This window comes from Chiloscyllium plagiosum, unplaced genomic scaffold, assembly GCF_037043375.1.
Source record: "Chiloscyllium plagiosum isolate Xiang-an unplaced genomic scaffold, Cpla_swu_hap1 HiC_scaffold_27, whole genome shotgun sequence".
NCBI lineage: Eukaryota > Metazoa > Chordata > Chondrichthyes > Orectolobiformes > Hemiscylliidae > Chiloscyllium > Chiloscyllium plagiosum.
In genome coordinates, this window is record NW_028270165.1 from 71,786,345 (window position 1) to 71,805,402 (window position 19,058).

General features: G+C 46.0%; 1 pseudogene; it reads right to left on the reverse strand.

The window, feature by feature from the left end:
* The window catches only part of LOC148144562 (uncharacterized), a 70,676-nt pseudogene that overhangs the window by 19,616 nt on the left and 32,002 nt on the right, over window positions 1-19,058 (reverse strand).

Sequence of the window (19,058 nt, forward strand, 5' to 3'; positions counted from 1 at the left end):
CACAGATCACTGAAGGTGGCAGTGCAGGTAGACAAGGTAGCAAAAGAAAAGGCCTGTGGCAGTCTTGCCTTCATTGGAAGGGACAATGAATATAAGGATAGAATGGTGGGCTGCATCATTATAGAACGTCACTTCAGCCACACTTGAAAAATTGATACAGTTTTGGTCACTACACTACGAGAAGGATGTGGACACAGTAGAGAGGGTACAGAAAAGGTTTACAATAATGTTGCCTGGCAAGGGGTAATTTTAGCTGCAAAGAAAGGTTGGATAGACTGGGTTTGCTTTCAACGGAACACAGGAGGTTGAGGGGCGAACTGATAGGTGTTTTGATATTGTAAATGGCGTGGATAGAGTTGAAAGTATGTGGCCTTCTCCCAGGGTGAAGGGCTCAATTAATAGGGGCACACATGTTCAAGGTGCGAGGGGAGATTGAAGAGAGATGTGCGAAGCATCTTTTCACTCACAGGGTGCTGAGTGCTTGGAATACGCTGACAGAGAAGGTGATGGAAGCAGAGGCAGTAGCAGCATTCAAGAAGCCCCTGGATGAATACATGAATAGGACAGGAGTAGAGGGATATACAGATCCTGTGAGTGAAGACAGTTTTAATATGGAAGTGCAAACTGTGGTACCACAGGCTTGGTGGGCCGAAGGGCCTGTCCCCCTGCTGTACTGTGCTTCGGAAACTGTCTCCAATGCCAGTATATCTTTCCTTAGAAAAGAGGCCCAAAACTGTTCACTACATTCCAGCTAGTCTGACGAGTAACTTTGACACTTTCTAAAAATAATCTGTGTTAATATAATCAACTTTTTTGGAGAAAGGGCCAACGGTATTACAAATAAGATTGTAGCTGAGCAAGCAATTCAGAATTTTTTAAAAAATCTTTCTTGTCTTCCTTGAATAAACTGGAGTGACTTCCCCGGAAATGTAAATTCATCAGAATCGATTTTTACTCATGGTAAATGCATTCGGAGGTATTGCATCCTCACGATTTTCCCTCTTTGGTCCAACATTCCCTGGAGAAACACTAGCCAATTTTACCAACACTGATCTACTTATAGGATAAACAAACCAAAAGAAACTTGGATACTATTAGTCAGAAAACAAACGCAGAAATCGCTGGAAAACCTCAGCAGTTTCTGAGGAACGGTCACTTGACCCGAAATGTTAATTGATTTCTCTCCACAGTTGCTGCCAGACCTGCTGAGCTTTTCCAGCGATTTCAGTTCTCGTTTTTTTTTTACTTTATCGAATCATACAGCACGGAAACAGCTGCTTTGGTCCAACCAGTCCATGGCAAACATAACCCCAAACTAGCCCCCCGTGCCAGCCCCTGGTCCACATCCCTCCAAACCTGTCCTATTCATGTACTTATCTAAGTCTCTTTTCATCATTGCAACTGCACTTACATCCACCACACCCTCAGGACGTTCATTCCAAATGCAATCCACCCACTGTGTGAAAAGATTGCCCCTCATTTTTCTTTTAAAGTCCTGTTCCTTTTAGATCTCCAGCAATTTGACTTTAAATGTCCCAACCCTATAACAGTGAAAACATATCAGTTCTACTGACTCAGCTCCATCTTCTGCACTCGCTTTTAAGACAGGACCGTGGAGTGGAAATTACAATCAGATCTGTCACGATTTATCACATGGTGGCGTGTACTCCGAAATGTTCAAACGGCCCTCCTCCTCCTCGTTCACTTTTCCGAGGAATGGCAGCTTTCTACCATCGCAAGTCCCTTTGCCCTTCACTGAGAGGGTCACTGGAGATTTCCTCGTTCAGCTCCGGGCACAGCAAATTTTCCAGCTTCTTCGCTCCTCAGCGTCGCCAAACGAGCTGCAGACTTCACAATTCGTTGAGCACTTTCTGTGAGAAGCGCTCACATGAATATAACAAAACAATCTGACCGTCTCCGTGCCAACTACTGGAGAAAATGAAACGCAAACTGAATACCTTTCACTTTCCAAACCTTCACTCCATTCAGTGATCCAGATGAAATTCGACACATCACTTCACTGGAAACGAAGTGGTGTGAGCGGCCAGTACCGCAGAAAGGGAAGCTCTGAACCTCCCACTTCACCAACTGTCAGAATGAATGTGGTTCATTCCTGGATGTGATGAGCCACAGCAAGAACAGCATAATGCACTGCTGCGATCACTTGTGAACTCGTTGGTGTCTCTGCAGGCTGGACAATCGAGTGAATTCCTTCCCACACTGAGAGCAGGTGAATGGTCTCGCCCCACTGTGAATCCGCTGGTGGAGCAGCAGGTTGGACGATTGAGTGAATTCCTTCCCACAGTCGGTGCAGGTGAACGGCCTCTCCCCGGTGTGAACTCGCTGGTGCGTTTGCAGGTTGAATAGCCGGGTGAATCGCTTCCCACACTTAGAACAAATGAACGGCCGCTCCCCAGTGTGAATACGCTGGTGAGTGAGCAGGGTGGACGACTGAGTAAATCCTTTCCCACACTCACAGCAAGTGAACGGACGCTCCCCGGTGTGAACCCGCTTGTGTCTCAGCAGACTGGTCGAATCGGTGAACCCCTTCCCACATTCAGAGCAGGGGAATGGCCTCTCTTGGGTGTGAACTCGCTGGTGAGTCAGCAGGGTGGATATATCAGTGAATCCCTTCCCAACTCGGAACAGGTGAACGGCCTCTCCACGGCGTGGACTTGCCGGTGTCTCAGCAGGTTGGACAGAGCACTGAATCCTTTCTCACACACCGAACAGGTGAATGGCCTCTCCCCAGTGTGACTGCGCTGATGAATCTCGACTGCAGATGGGGAACAGAATGCCTTCCCGCAGTCCGCACATTTCCAGGATTTATTCATGTTGAGAATGCCTCTCCAGGCTTAACAATCAGGCGCAGGTTTGTGCATACACAGAACATATGTCTGGTTTCTTCTGTGCTGTGCATTGTGTGAGATTTTTTCAGGCTGTTTAACTTGTTAAAGTGTTTGTCACTGTTGTTGCACTCAAACACTCTCTCTCAAGTGTGCCTCAGAATTCCGTCTCCGCTCACATTGATTTTTAAAACCTTTTGGTGCAGACAGAATAGTGAATCATGATTCCATCAGAACTTGCCATGATGTTAGTTTCTGATTTCTTCTGACAAATCCTCCCCTTTAATTTTCTGGAAAAGCAGTTTTATACAATAATCACTATCAGTGCAAGACAAAAAAAAGTCTATTTCACGCTGACTGACAGATTTCAGCTCACGAGTACTGCACTCTCGATGAGCTAAAGGCCCTCCTCTATTCTGTGTGATTTTATGTTTGTTTCCTATCAGGCTACAAGTACCTAACAGCGATTAGAAGAAGCCCCCTGCATTTCAATATGTAGCTAATTTATTGAGTTAAATACTCAATACATATATGAATTAATATTATTGATACACCCCAGTGAGGTAAAATTCAATAATTCTTAAGCCCAACACTATAGCTTGTTCTCCAAGATTTACATGCAGATTACTGGACTAAAAATACACAATTTGCTGAATTGTCCCACTTGATTAAAGAGCTGGTGGGACGTCAGCAAGATGTTGAGGCATCGATTAACTCTTTACATCATGAAAAAGGTTTTCTAAAATTACAATGGGATCTTGCTCAAAGCGTTTTTGGGCTGAAAATGGCAGATGGCGTTCAATTTTGATTAACACAAGGCATTGCATTTTGATACAAGAAAAATACATCTGACTTTTTTCATTCATGGTGGGGCCTTGAGCAGTGTTGTAGAATGGAATGACCGAGGGCTTCAGGTGCATAATTCTTCAAAGTTTGCTCATCTGCAAACAACGTTTGGATAAAGATAAAAGCAAACGTTTCCCAGAACGATTATTACTTCTGTAAGCAAATGCAGAGAAGGGAATTAGTTCATGCTGTTCGAGTATCAGAACTGTGGTACCACAGTTAACAAAGCTGCTCTCGGTCTTCGACAGCCCCTTCAGCTGATGCATTGGACCAGTGAGTCTGAAAGATTCTTATACAATAATGAGGAAATAAATAGATAAATAAATACCTTTCCAAAGCATGTAACAGTAGAATCGAATGTTGCTTCTGATGCATTTAATGGTATGATCCGTGTAACTGACTTGCATTAACTTTACTCTGTGTCATCGTGAACATGACTCTTGTGTGGATATCAGATCAAATACACGGCTCACTACCACATTGTCTCTGACAATACAAGGCTGACGGATTTGTCAAAGAAAACAAAAGGCATTCCGTTAAAGCTTCCCTCATTTGAATGGGAATGGTGAAACAGCAGAGATACATACCAACGCAAATTCTGTATCCTGACTGAAGTCAATGTATGATGACCAGGGTTACAAATGGCACAAAAATAAATGGCGTAGCAATTGGTGATGATGATTCAAAGAGTTTATAAGAAAACCAAGTTACAGACTGTTTAATGAGTGTGACTGTGACATACTCTGGCGAGATCTCCAGGAAATTTGTAGCAAAGAGAAAAAAAATCCAATTAATGAATGGGGAAAAAGCAAGTCATGAATTTTCATCAACCGTTCTCGAGATGATGGCACGGTGGCTTAGTCTTAACCACTGCTGCTTCATAGCACCAAAGACCAAGTTTTGATTTCACACTCAGAATGGGATTTGCACAATCTCCCTACGTCTGCATGGGTTTCATGAGGTTGTTCTGTTTTCGTACCTCAGTCAAAAGACGGGGAGGTTAGGTAAATTAGACATAGGAGATGCAGGGGTAGGTTGGGTCTGGGTATAATGCTCTTCAGAGGCTCGGTGTGAATTCGATGGGCCAAATGGCATGCACCCACACAGCAGAATTTCTATTTTCAGTTTGTGTAATTATTGACATTTTAAAAATGAATTTATTTGTAGGATGTAGGCACCACTGGCTAGCCAGTACGTATTACCTGTCCCTAGTTGCCCTTGTGAAGGTGGAGTTGAGCTGACTTTTTGAACTGCTGCAATTCACCTGTTCTCGGTTGACCTATATTGCCATTAGGGAGGGAATTATCGGAGTTTGACCAAGTGACAGTGAAGGAACGTCAGTATATTTCCAAATCAGGGTGGTGACTGGCTTGAAAGGGAATTTGAAGGTGGTGGCATTCCCAAATATCTCCCGGCTATTGTCCTTCGAGATGGAAGTGGTCGTGGGATTGGAAGGTTGTGTATGATTATCTTTGCTATACTTCTGCATTGCATCTTGTAGGTAGTACAGACTGAGCCGTGGTGGTAGAGGGAGTGGATGTTAATGGATGTCGTGCCAATCAAACGGGCTGCTTTGTCCTGGATGATGTCAGTCTCCTTGGGTGTTGTTCAGACTGCTCTCATCTGGGCATTACGGAGTATTCTCTCACACCCCTGACTTCTGCCATGCATATGGTGGCAGGCTTTGGGGAGTTAGGAAGTATGTTACTGGCGGCAATGTTTAAGTCTCTGACCTGCTCTTGTCGCTACTGTTTATATTTGATGGGTCCAGATGAGTATTTGGTCAGTAAAACCTCCAGGATGTTGACAGTGGTTAATTAAATGATGCTAACAACATGGGTCCTTCAAATTTGCTTCAGTTGTGCTTTACCCTGATCTTTAACCTCTGTGCATCATGCTCTTTATTTTTCACTTTCTTTCATTTCGTCATCAACAGTTACTCACCATGCTGCCCTCTGCAAATATTATTACTGTACCCATCCGCTTTCCCGTTTCACCATTAATGTTTCTGATTTCTGCATATAGCCTTTCTTCAACTCCATCCGCATATTCAATTGTCATCACGTCTGACTATCTTTACATTTTGATGTTCCATACTTTCTCGTGTAATTTGCTCTCATTTCCCTTATCTCTGATTGTGGAGAAACACTGATCCTTCAAACTCAGCATAACGCAATTCCCGAAGCTATGCAAGTTTTAGTACAGTCTCAACCACTTGTTGTGACACTGTGCCCTCTCTGCACAGAGGTAAGTGGCGGTGTCATTAAGTCTGGCGTCTTTCACAGTCAGGACACTGACTTTGTCGTCTGCACTGATCGAAGCGGTGATCCTCTCGGATGGGTTAGCTTCCCTTTTCGCCATCATCAGATGCTGGGGTGGCTGATTCGGGAGCTGTCTGTACCAACGCACTGTGTTAAATGTAGTGGCAAAAGAGCAATTCATTGACACAATTCCCACTTCAGTAACAACCATCCAGGGAGGAAGTTGCTTCAATTCGCCTTCTCCAGTCACCTCCTCGGAGATCAGAGTGGAAATCAGCAGGAGGACACTGCAAATTCGGAACATCATCTGATTGCTAGAACATTGGTGAAAGCAATTGTCCATGTAGTTTTGTTGATGAACTGCAATTGATTATTATACTTATACAAGTAAATAACTAGAAAAGTGCACGGTTGACGACGAACTCACGTTTAACCTGGTAGAGTTGCTGAAGAATCTGAATTTTGGTGTGTGCTTCTGTATCAAGCCTCTCACACTGACAGTGGTTCACATTGTCTGGAAGTTCACCCCTGCTCCAGCCCTCATCTTCGATATTTATCATGGATTCGCACTGACATCTAGTGGTGTTGATAAGTAATTGCAATCTTCAAACTCTCACACCAGTTGCAGTTCACTGGATACCGCTCAAAACAACAGACGTGGCCTCCTTCTCCGTATAATACTGTGAACAGGCGAGACCCTGCATTTCAAATTCATGAGCAACGTCCACCGATTTCAGACTGCTTCGTAACCAAGTCTTTATTCCGCAACGAAATTTCCAATGAGTGAAACAGTGAAATCAAATGTTTTTGCTCCTGCACTGACTGAAACGATCCATTGTGACCGGAATTAGTTAACTTTACCGTGTCTCATTGTACACGTAACTGCTGTGTTTATATCAGATGCCCTGCAGTGTGTCAGATGTCGAGCATTGCCAGCAGCGCCCATACAAGGCAACTAAATATTCTAAAGAAAAAGGAAACGTTTTGTTGTAAAGCCTCCTTCATTTTACTGGGAATGGTGGAAGAGCAGAGATACATGTCAGCAGACCAACCAAATCCTGATTGAAGTGAATGTACCATAGATGACACAAAAGTAAACGAGAAGGCAAGTGGCCTTGATGATTCAAACAGCTCACAAGAAGACCACGTTAGAGACGGTCCCAGTGAGTGTGACTATATCGTACTCTGGCGAGATCTCAAGGAAATTTACAGCGCCAAGAAATGAACACTTTCTGAGTGCGGCAATACCAAATCATGAATTAAAGGAAGCATTCGCGTGCTGTCGCTGTGCTGGCTCAGTGGTTAGCACTCCTGTCTCCAAACACCAAAGATTTCAGCCTCAGGTGACAGTCTGCGTGAAATTTACAAGTTTTCCCTCTGTCTGCATGAGTTTCCTACATTTGCTCCGGAATTCTCCCACAGTCCAATCATGGATCAGACAGGAATATTAGCAACACGAGATGTCGGGTGAGGGTCGATCTGGTGTGATGACCAACTGAGATTGGGTGGGCCAAATGCCCCGCTGCCATACTGTGTGGACTATGCTTAGATTGTATAACTAATGATATTTTTACTTATTTATCCATTTGTGAGACGTGGCCATCCCTGGCTAGCCAGCATTTATTGCCCATTCCTAGTTGCCCTTGAGAAAGTGGTGATGAGCTGCCTACTTGAACCACTGCAGTCAACCTGCCGTGGGTTGACCCACAATGCCACAGATGGAAATCCAAGATTTTTACACAGACCCATTGAAGGAATGGCCATATATTTTCAAGTCAGGATGGTGTCACGAAGGTGGTCATTTTTCTACAAGCTGTTCCTGTTCTCAACCTGTGTCCTTGGCTTTTTTTTTCCAGAGTTTCTGTAAAACAGTCTGGGCTCCGAATCGACTTAATTGGTACAGAGATGAAAAGGATTTTGTGGTGTGGAGGGCGGGAGGTGGCCTTTTTGTTTATACGTAAACAAATAAGACTTTAGGCCAAAGCTTTATTGTTTTAGAAGTGGCCTGTATTATGAAAGGGTAATGGTCAGTCCAGGAAGCTGAATTCTTGGTGTTAGTCAGGTTAGCAGTAGTGGACTGTTTGGAAACAGGCTGCTAATCTCTCTTTCCTTCGCCCTTTTAACTTCGATCTGAAAACCTCTGTTTCATCTTACTCTATGTTGAAGGGGGTTGTATATTGGGACTGTTGTGTATATTCTGAAAAGCATAATTAATTTAGTTTGGATAGACTGACTACGGTGGGTCATCCATATTCTCTTCTTTGTGATTCATTCCGTAATTTTGTGAAGACAGTTTTGCCTGTTTTAAAACCTGGTAGTCAACCTAGCTAACTTACTGCGTGTAAATTTCACTGGTCGCTTATCGAAGCACATTGTCAAGTTTTGGGTCTGGGCTGTCTGCTTAAGAATGTTTTAAGCGGACTGGCCTCGTCCAGAACAATGGTGAGTGGCTGAGACGGAATCTTTAAGGTGGCGGTGTTCCCATATGTCTGCTGATCCTTGTCCTTGCAGGTGGAAGTGGTTGCAGGTTTGAAAGGTGCTATCTGAGGATCTTAGCTAAATGGTGGTGGAGGCGGTAGATGCTTGTGAATGTTGTGCCAATCAAACGGGCTGCTTTGTCCTGGATGGTGTCAAGAATCTCCAGATTATTTGCAGCTGCACTCATCCAGACAAGTGGGGAGTATTCCATCACACTACTGACTTGTGCCTTGTCGACGGTGGACAGGCTTTCAGGAGGCAGGAAGTATATGTTACTCGCTGCATTCATCCTAGTCTCTGCTCTTGTTGTTACTACGTTTCTGCGTTGTGTCCAGTTGAGTTCTTATTCTTTGAAACCCACACGAGGTAGACAGTGGGAGATTCGGTGAAGTTACATTGCATTAAAGGAAATTCCACTATTTTTCCTTCATGTCTCCTTCTACTGTGATTTGACCTGATGTTTCACATCATCCTTGTTATTTTTCTCTTTCTTCCATTTCTTCTTCAATCGTTTCTCATCGTTCTGTCCTCTGCAAGTATTATGAAAGTATCTCTCCACTTTTCCATTTCTCCATCACTCTTTCATGTTTGCCAACATATACTTCCTTCACCCCCATCCGCATCTCCAATTGCCTTCACTTCTGACCATCTTTAAATTAACCTGTTCCATACTTTCTGGTGTATTTTGCTGTTATTTCCATTGTCTCAGATTTTGGCGCCCAGAATTAGTAACACTGATACTTCAAACTCACCATACCGGAATTCCACTCTGTGCTGGTTTTAGTACACGCTCTCCATCAGTGTGTCACACTGTGTCTTCATTGCACAGAGATAGATTGCTGTGTCATTAAGTCTGGCGTCTTTCACAGTCAGTGTACTGAGTTTGTAGTCTCCACTGATTGAAGCAGTGATCCTCTCGGGCTGATCATTTTCCCTTTTGGCCATCACCAGATGCTGGGGTGGCTGATTCGGGACCTGTCTGTACCAGTGTATTGCGTCCGACATAGTGATAATGGAGCAATTCATGGACACAATTCCCACTTCACTAACAACCATCCACGGAGGAAGTTGCGTGACATCGCCTGCTCCAGTCACATCCGTGGAAGTCAGAGTGGAAAACATCAGAAGGACTCTGCAAATTCGGAACATTATCAGATTGCAAGAGCAGTGGCAGACACAATTGTCCGCAAGGCTCTGTTGAGGAACTGGACGCAATTGTTACATTTGCACAAGTAAATTTTGACGTCTATCGCAGACAAGCCTTCCTATTGGAGTTGCAGAAGACGCTTAGTCTTGGTGTTTGTTTCTGTCACAAGCCTCTCACATTGAAAGTTGCTCAATGTCTGGAAGGTCACTCCTCCTTCAGCCGACGTCGTCAATATTTATCCCAGATTCACACTGCCATCTAGTTGTAAGTACAAATAATTGCGACATCCAATTACACTTCACGCGATACTGCTCAATGAAAGCAGATATGTCCTCCTTCCCAGGAGAACACTGTGAGCAGCTGAGAATCTGCATTTCAATTTCATTTGCAGCATCCAACGATTTCAGACGGTGTTTCTCCTGCATTGTAATCAAAGCTTTATTGCTCAAGGCAATTTTTGATGAATGAAGCAGTAGAATCGAATGCTGCTTTTGCTGCATTTACTAAGCAGATACATTGCAATCGCATTTATTTAACTTCACTTTAACTTATTGTAAATGTAACTCCTATATCTATATCAGATGCACTGCAGTTTGTCAAGTAAATGGCTCATGGCCGCATTGTTCTGGACAATTAGAGGTAGATTTTGGATTAGTGGTGCAGGAAGAGCACAGCAGTTCAGGCAACATCCGAGGAGCAGCAAAATCGACGTTTTGGGCAAAAGCCTTTCATCAGGAATAAAGGCAGAAAGCCTGAAGCGTGGAGAGATAAGCTAGAGGAGGGTGGGGGTGTGGAGAGAGTAGCATGGAGTACATTAGGTCAGTGGTGGAGGGGATGAAGGTGATAATTCAGGGAGGAGGGTGGAGTGGATAGGTGGAAAAGAAGATAGGCAGATAGGACAAGTCATGGGGACAGTGCTGAGCTGGAAGTTTGGAACTAGGGTGAGGTGGGGGAAGGGGAAATGAGGAAACTGTTGAAGTCCACATTGATGCCCTGGGGTTGAAATGTTCCGAGGCGGAAGATGAGGTGTTCTTCCTCCAGGCGTCTGGTGGTGAGGGAGCGGCGGTGAAGGAGGCCCAGGACCTCCATGTCCTTGGCAGAGTGGGAGGGGGAGTTGAAATGTTGGGCCACAGGGCGGTGTGGTTGATTGATTCGAGTGTCCCGGAGATGTTCCCTAAAGTGCTCTGCTATGAGGCGTCCAGTCTCCCCAATGTAGAGGAGACCACATCGGGAGCAACGGATGCAATAAATGATATTAGTGGATGTGCGGGTAAAACTTTATGAATGTGGAAGGATCCTTTAGGGCCTTGGATGGAGGTGAGGGAGGAGGTGTTGGCGCAGGTTTTGCAGTTCCTCTGGTGGCAGAGGAAGGTGCCAGGATGGGAGGGTGGGTTGTGGGGGGTGTGGACCTGACCAGGTAGTCATGGAGGGAACAGTCTTTGTGGAAGGCAGAAAGGGGTGGGGAGGGAAATATATCCCGGGTGGTGGGGAGTTTTTGGAGGTAATGGAAATGTCGTCTGATGATTTGGTTTATGCGAAGGTTGGTAGATGGGAGGTGCGGGAGGTGCGGGATGTGGACGAGATGCGTTGGAGGACATCTTTAACCACGTGGGAAGGGAAATTGCGGTCTCTCAAGAAGGAGGCCATCTGGTGTGTTCTGTGGTGGAACTGGTCCTCCTGGGAGCAGATACGGTGGAGGCGGAGGAATTGGTAATATGGAATGGCACTTTTGCAAGATGTAAGGTGGGAAGAGGTGTAATCCAGGTAGCTGTGGGAGTCGGTGGGTTTGTAAAAAATGTCAGTGTCAAGTCGGTCGTCATTAATGGAGATTGGGAGGTCCAGGAAGGGGAGGGAGGTGTCAGAGATGGTCCAGGTAAATTTAAGGTCAGGGTGGAATGTGTTGGTGAAGTTGATGAATTTCTCAACATCCTCGTGGGAGCATGAGGTGGCGCCAATGCAGTCATCAATGTAGCGGAGGGAAAGGTGGGGAGTGGTGCCGGTGTAATTACGGAAGATGGACTGTTCTATGTAGCCAACAAAGAGACAGGCATAGCTGGGGCCCATACGTGTACCCATGGCTACCCCTTTGGTCTGGAGGAAGTGGGAGGATTCGAAGGAGAAATTGTTAAGGGTGACGGCCAGTTCGGCCAAACGAATCAGAGTGTCGGTGGAAGGGTACTGTTGGGGACGTCGGGAGAGGAAAAAAACGGAAGGCTTGGAGGCTCTGGTCATGGCGGATGGAGGTGTAGAGGGATTGGATATCCATGGTGAAGATGAGGCATTGGGGCCGGGGAAACGGAAGTCTTGGAGGAGGTGGAGGGTGTGGGTGGTGTCTCAAATGTATGTGGGGTGTTCCTAGACTAGGGGGGATAGGACAGTGTTGAGGTAGGTAGAGATGACTTCAATGGGGCAGGAGCATGCTGAGACAATGGGTCAGCCAGGGTGCTCAGGCTTGTGGATCTTGGGAAGGAGGTAGAACCGGGCAGTGCTGGGTTCCCGGGCTATGAGGTTGGAAGCTGTAGGTGGGAGATCTCCTGAGGTGATGAGGTTCTGTATGGTCTGGGAGATGATGGTGTGGTGATGGGGGTGGGGTCATGGTCAAAGGGGCGGTAGGAAGAGGTGTCCTCGAGTTGGCGTTTGGCTTCAGCGATGTAGAGGTCAGTGCGCCAGACTACCACTGCACCCCCTTTATCTGCTGGCTTGATGGTGAGGTTGGGATTGGAGCAGAGGGATTGGAGGGCTGCGTGTTGTAAGGGTGAGAGGTTGGAGTGGGGGAGTGGGGTAGACAGATTGAGGCTGTTAATGCCCCAGCGGCAGTTGGAAATGAAGAGGTCGAGGGCAGGTAATAGGCCAGCGTGGGGTGTCCAGGTGGATGCAGTGTGTTGGAGGTGGGCCGGAGTCCTGATTGTGAAAGTAACCTCGGAGGTGGGGGCAGCAGAAGAAGTTTTTACCTAATTAGAGGTATATGGCAGCATTACTAGCCACTCACATACAGGATTGCCAAATGTTTTAAAAGGAAAAAAGCAAATTGGTAAAGTCTCCATCATCTGAATGGGAATGGTGTAAGAGCAGAGATATACGCCAACGTGAGATGCAAATCCTGCTACGTTTACAGATGACACAAACATAAATGGGAAGGTAAGTGTTGATGATGATTCAAAGAGTCCACAAGAAGACCAGGTTATCACCTGCTCCAGTCAGTGTGACTAATGCATACTCTGATGAGATCTCTTGTAATTTTGCAACACCAGGAAATGAGCAATTTGTGAGTTGGCGCAATACCAAGTCCTGAATCTCCAGGAAGGATCCCACAGATTATGTCATTGTGTCTCAGTTGTTCGGACTGCTGCCAAACGGCACCAAAGACCCAGGTTCGAGTTCAGCGTCAGGTGACACTCTGCACATTTTCCCTCTGTCTATGTCAGTTTCCTGCGGGTGTTCTGGAATCCTCCGACAGTCCAAACGTGTAGCTGAATTAGCCAGAGGCGATGCAGGGATAGTTTGGGTGTGTTTTTCTTCAGAGATTCGACGGTTCCAATAATCTGCTGCCATACTGTAGGCATTCTATGATTAGAGTGCTAAAACATTTTTTTTTATTCGTGAGATGAGGTTGTCGCTGGCTTGCCAGTATTTATTGCCCATTCCTTGTCCGTGTTGAGGATTTTGTAGCGAGCTGCCTTCTTGAACCGCTGCAGTCCATGTGCTGTGTGTGGACACATAATGCCATTTGGGAGGGATTTCCAGGATTTTCACCAAACGACAGTGAAGGAACGCTGATATATTTCCAAGTTAAATGGTGAGTGGCTTCGACGGGACTTTGAATGTGGTGATGTTCCTACATATCTCCTGGCCCTCTACGTGTTCGTGGGTTTGGAAGGTACTGTCTAATGATCGTTGGTCAACCTCTGCACTGACACTTACAGGTAGTGCACACTCAGAGTCGGGAGTGGAAGGGGTGGATGCCTATGGATGCTGTGATAATCTAACAGGCTGCTTTGTCTTGGATAGTGTCAAGATTCGTGAGTATTGTTGGGGGTGCACTCATTCAGGCAGTTAGAGAGAATTCCATCACACTCCTAACTTGCACCTTGTAAATGGTGGGCATTCTTTAGGGAATCAGGAAGTACGTTACTCTCCACAGTAATCCGAACCTCTGACCTGCTCTTGTACCCATTGTGTTTATGTGGTGAGTCCTGTTAAGTTATTTGTCATTAAATTCCCCCAGGACGTTGACAGTGGAGCAGTCAGTGATGGTAACATTATTTTCAAAGAAAATCTATCATATTTTCTTCATGTTTCCTTTTATTGTGTATAAGCTGACCTTTAAACTCTGCACATCATGCTTGTTATTTTTCGCTTACTTCCAGTTCTTCTTCAACAGCTTCCCAACATACTGCCCACTGCAAGCATTGTTGAAGTATCTCTATACTTTCCTTTTTTCTCTATCATTTTTCTGATGTGCAAGTATACACTTCCTTCATCACCATCTGCATGTGTAATTGTCTTCACCGCTGACCATCTTTAACTTAAGCTGTTCCATGCTTTCTGGTGAATTTTGTTCTCATTTCTCATATCTCGGCTTTTGGGGCACAGAATTAGTAACACAGATACTGCAAAATCAACGTATTGGAACTCCCACTCCATGCAGGTTTTCGTACACGCCGTCCACCTGTTTGCGACACTGTGCCTTCATTGCACAGAGGTAGGTGGCGGTGTCATTAAGTCTGGTGTCTTTGACAGTCAGGGTACTGATTTTGTAACCTCCACTGATTGAAGCGGCGATCCTCTTCGGCTGATCATCGTCTCTTTTAGCCATCACCACAAGCTGGGGTGGCTGATTCGGGAGCTGTCTATACCAATGTACGTTGGTTGCTGTACTGGCAAAAGAGCAATTCATGGACACAATTCCCATTTCACTAACAACTATCCAACGGGGGAGTTGCTTCACTTCATCTTTTCCAGTCACCTCCGTGGCCATCAGAGTGGAAAACATCAGGAGGATTTTGCAAATTTGGAACATTATCAAATTGCAAGGACAGTGGTGAAAGCAATTTTCCACGGAGCTCTGGTGAGGAATCAGATACAAATGTTATTTTTATAAGAGTACACAACTGGGATAATGCATGCTTTACGTCTAACTCTGAACCGCCTTCCTGTTAAAGTTGCAGAAGAAGCTGAGCCTTGGTTTATGTTTCTGTCATAAGCCTCTCACATTGCCCGTTGCTCACAATGTCTGGAAGGTCACTCCTCCTCCAGCCCTCATTTTTAATATTGATCACCGATTCGCACTGCCCTCTAGTGGCCAGTACATGTAATTGCGACGTTCACTCATTACGCTTCACAGGATTGTGCTCAATGAGAACAGGTCTGTCGTCCTTCCCGGGAAAACACTGTGAACAGGTGAGACTGTGCATTTCACATTTATTCGCACCGTCCAACGATGTCAGAATGCCTTCCTCCTGCATTGCAACCAATGCGTTCTTCCACACAGCGATTACTCTCAGTGCAATGACAGAAATGCATTGAAATTGTCGATGTGTACTTTGAAACCGTGTGTTTGTTCAAACTGATCCGATGTGAGACGCCTTCTCGTCGTTGGATTGTCAGCAGAACCAGGAAGATGGAGCTAATCATTATATTTTTTTATTTCAAAAATATACTTTATTCATAAAATAATTTTGGTGGTCTGTACAGTTGGTCATGCCATAGATACGTAAACAGTATATGAGGAGATCAGAATTTATCATTTGTATATACAGGTCTGTACGTGTATCAAGCATATGTCCATATATTTAGCTGAGGCATCAGCAGACCCCAAATGACTGCGTGGGCCGAACCTCGACAAACACCACTGCATTCCCCTCCAGAATTCCTCTGCATAGGCACATTCCAGAAGGAGGTGTGTGACAGTCTCGTTCCCCCCCCCCCCCCCCTGCAGCCGCTTCGAGGGCAGCGTGCGGTGCGGCTGAGAGTCCGGGCGTGCATAAAGGATCTCACCGGCAGAGCCCGTCTCACCACCAGCCAAGCCATGGCTTGGTGCTCGTTGGAAAGTCCTGGCGATGAGGCATTAATTGAGGGTTCTTTCTGCTGCCTTCTGAATCAAACCAAACCACAGATATGACCTCTGCTCAGTGGTCCACAGTTCAGTCAGTGTGACTGCGAAGAGGGTGGAGGATGGATCGCTGATTACACGGAGTCTTCTTCATGAAGAGAGTCCTCCTGCATTGCTGTGGCTTCCAAACAACAGGTATGTTCTGTCTGCAGAACTCCCCCAGTGGTGGCTGCATCAACATGACCTTCAGGAGCGTGAAGCAATGTGGAGAACTCCTGATGTTATTCTGGGGTCAAAGATAGGTGAGGCTCCACTCTGCTTCCTGTCCGCAGCATTATTGTTCATTCTCCTTGCACAGAAGAGCCAGAATGTGACAATCCATTTGCACAAACCCTCACCTCCCAGAAGCAGATGGCCTGATCTTCCTGGGAAATGCACCTGCAGCTTCAAGGTGGCAGCACAGACGGAATGGACCCCTTTGGGATTTGGACCCAGCCATCTGCAGGTAAAAGTGACGCTCAACGTGGACGCCAGTGGGTATGTATTCCGCCCACACTCAGGCTTTGTGTTTGAAGGGAAACAAGGCTACCTGACAGACGCAGTACAACCGAGCTTGGCCAGGACATGCTGGCGGTCTGTGCCATTTTGTTTCTGGTAGCTACCATGTGCAAATCCATGATGAAAGGCAGAATCACATTGATCTACCAGAGGAGGGGGAGCGGGAGCGCATTGGAAATTGGTATCTGTTGATTCTGTTGACGTCATCGCCAATTGGGTCAACGTGATCCACCCCGACCAACCCTGTGCTGTACCGAGCATGACAACTTAGAAGTCCCTCATGCTCCTCAGGGATGCAATCGCTTAAATGCAAGATATGGGGGTGGATATCTGCCTCATCGGCCCGGACCAGGAGAAGGCCAATGATGGGATGGGTATCACACACCTACGTGCGAGATATGCTCTCCAAAAACAGTTTTGGGGAGGGAACCTGAAATTCGATCTAACTGCTCTACGCCAACATCATTAGCACAGTCTCAATCAATGGGTGCGAATTAGAAAGTTTCCTGATCAAGTCGGGTGTCAGGCAGGGCTATCCCCGCTCTCCTGACTTGTTTGTGTGTAGTGTAGAGTCTTTGATGTGTCCGTCAGGAAGAGTGTTAGCATGAGAGGGGTGACTATTCCATGCAGCGGAGGCCAGCAAGTCAAAGCCTCCCTTGGATGACGTTTTGCTTCAATTCTCCTCGGGAGCCAAGGTAAATCAAGGCAAGAGTGGAGGCTATGTTCTTTGGGAACTGGGCCAACTGATCATTCATCCCCTTCCCCTTCAGGACAGATAACCTGAAGGTGCACGGGATATTGTTCAGAGCATGCGCAAAATGTTGAGAGGAGCGCATCACCAAAAGGAAGCAGAAATGGAGCTTTTGGGAGCACTGCTCCCTCTCCATTGTGGGTAAAAACCTGGTCATCAGGGGTGAGGTATTCTCTCTGTTGTTGGACATTGTGCAGGTCTGGCCCATTCCCTGAACCTGTGCTGTTTCAGTCACCAGAGCTATTTTCCACTTCATCTGGAAGCCTAAAGTAGTCCGGGTCTGGAGGGATCACATGTACAAAACGCTGGATAAGGAAGGGATAAAACTTAGCCAGCGTTGCCCTCACCCTGACATCCACCTTTGTGTGTGGCTGCATCAAGCTGTGCGTGGATGCTCGCTACATAAACACCAAGTGTCACTGTGCACCGAGGTTTTACCTGCCAACAGTGTTGTGATCGATGGGCCTGCCCTCGCTTCTATAGAATTCTCCAAGTCGTCGGAGCATCCCGTGTTGTCACCTACCCTGCCATCAATAAACTTGCAAATCGAAACACCTTTGACCACCAGTCTATCAGGAAGTGGTCAGCACATAGCATCCTCGAGACACTGACAGAAAGGTGGATCCTGTCGGGTGGCTCCCTGAGCAGACTTTCAAGTAATTTGGCAAAATGCCTCATCACCAGAACTTTCTAACAATCACCAAAACATCATAAGTCGTCTGGTGGTGAGAAGGACACTAACTGTCAGATCCACATTGCACACCCGGTCAGCCTGCACCGCCGCACGCTGCCTTTGGAGAGGGTATTTACTGTTATACATCTCCTTTTGGAATCTGCCTTTGCAAAGCAAGTCTGGAGGAAGTTGCAATGATTTGTGCCAAGATTCGCCCCGAGCTGCTCCATGACGCAGGGATACACACGGAGGACCATCAGGTCTGTGAACAACGCTCTTTGTTCTGCCTGGAAACTTGTTGTTCTTCCAGAACAAGGAATTGCCCCCGACTGAGTATTGCAGACTGACACATCCTTAACATGGTAAGGGATGCACTGAAGCTTGAGGCAGCTGCCGCCGAGGTGCACTGGAGAAAGACCACTGTCTGAGCTCTTTCTGCTGAAGGTAAATGGGGGTCTGTTCTGTTATTGGAGACTACTCATGACCTAAGAATGAGTAAACGTTAGTATTGTACGAGTAAGACAAGTGTTTTATTGATAGATTCAAAGATTTTTTTTCGTGTTTGTTACTTGATGTGCAACTGTATAGAACTGAATTGTTTTTGTGATAATGCATACAGACAGAGATTTTGAATGAATGAAGAATATTTTGAAATATAAAAAATGTTTATTTCTTTCTGTTATGAACAACTGGAAGAGCGACATTGACAGCTCGTTACAGTGAATCACTCTGTTAGGATCTGTCAGAAATCACTCCACTCTGCCTCTCACATACACACACACACACACACACACACACACACACACACACACTCACACACACTCACACACACACACACACACAAACACACTCACACACACACACACACTCACACACACACACACACACACACACACACTCACACACACACACACTCACACACACACAATCACACACACACACACACTCACACACACACACAATCACACACACACACACAATCACACACACACACACACACACTCACACACACACACAATCACACACACACACACACACAATCACACACACACACACTCACACACAATCACACACACACACACACTCACTCACACACACACACACACACTCACACACACACACACACTCACACACACACACACACACACAGTTCATTCATCTCCTTCTGCTAAAGAATGTAATGGATTCTTTATACTGGTGTCTGTAAGGACGTGGAATCTGAAGTTTGGAGCAGAAATGGAGTCATGGCTAGTGTGGAAACTGGAAGGGTGTAGGATATGAGGAACAGAATCAGGCCATTTGGCCCATCATCGAATCTGTCCTGCCATTTGATCACGTTACGCAAACCCATTATTCTGCCTTTTCACTGTAACCCTCGATTCCCTTATTAACCAAGAAGCTATCTATTTCTGTCTAAAATACACTCGATGAGTTGGTCTCCACTAC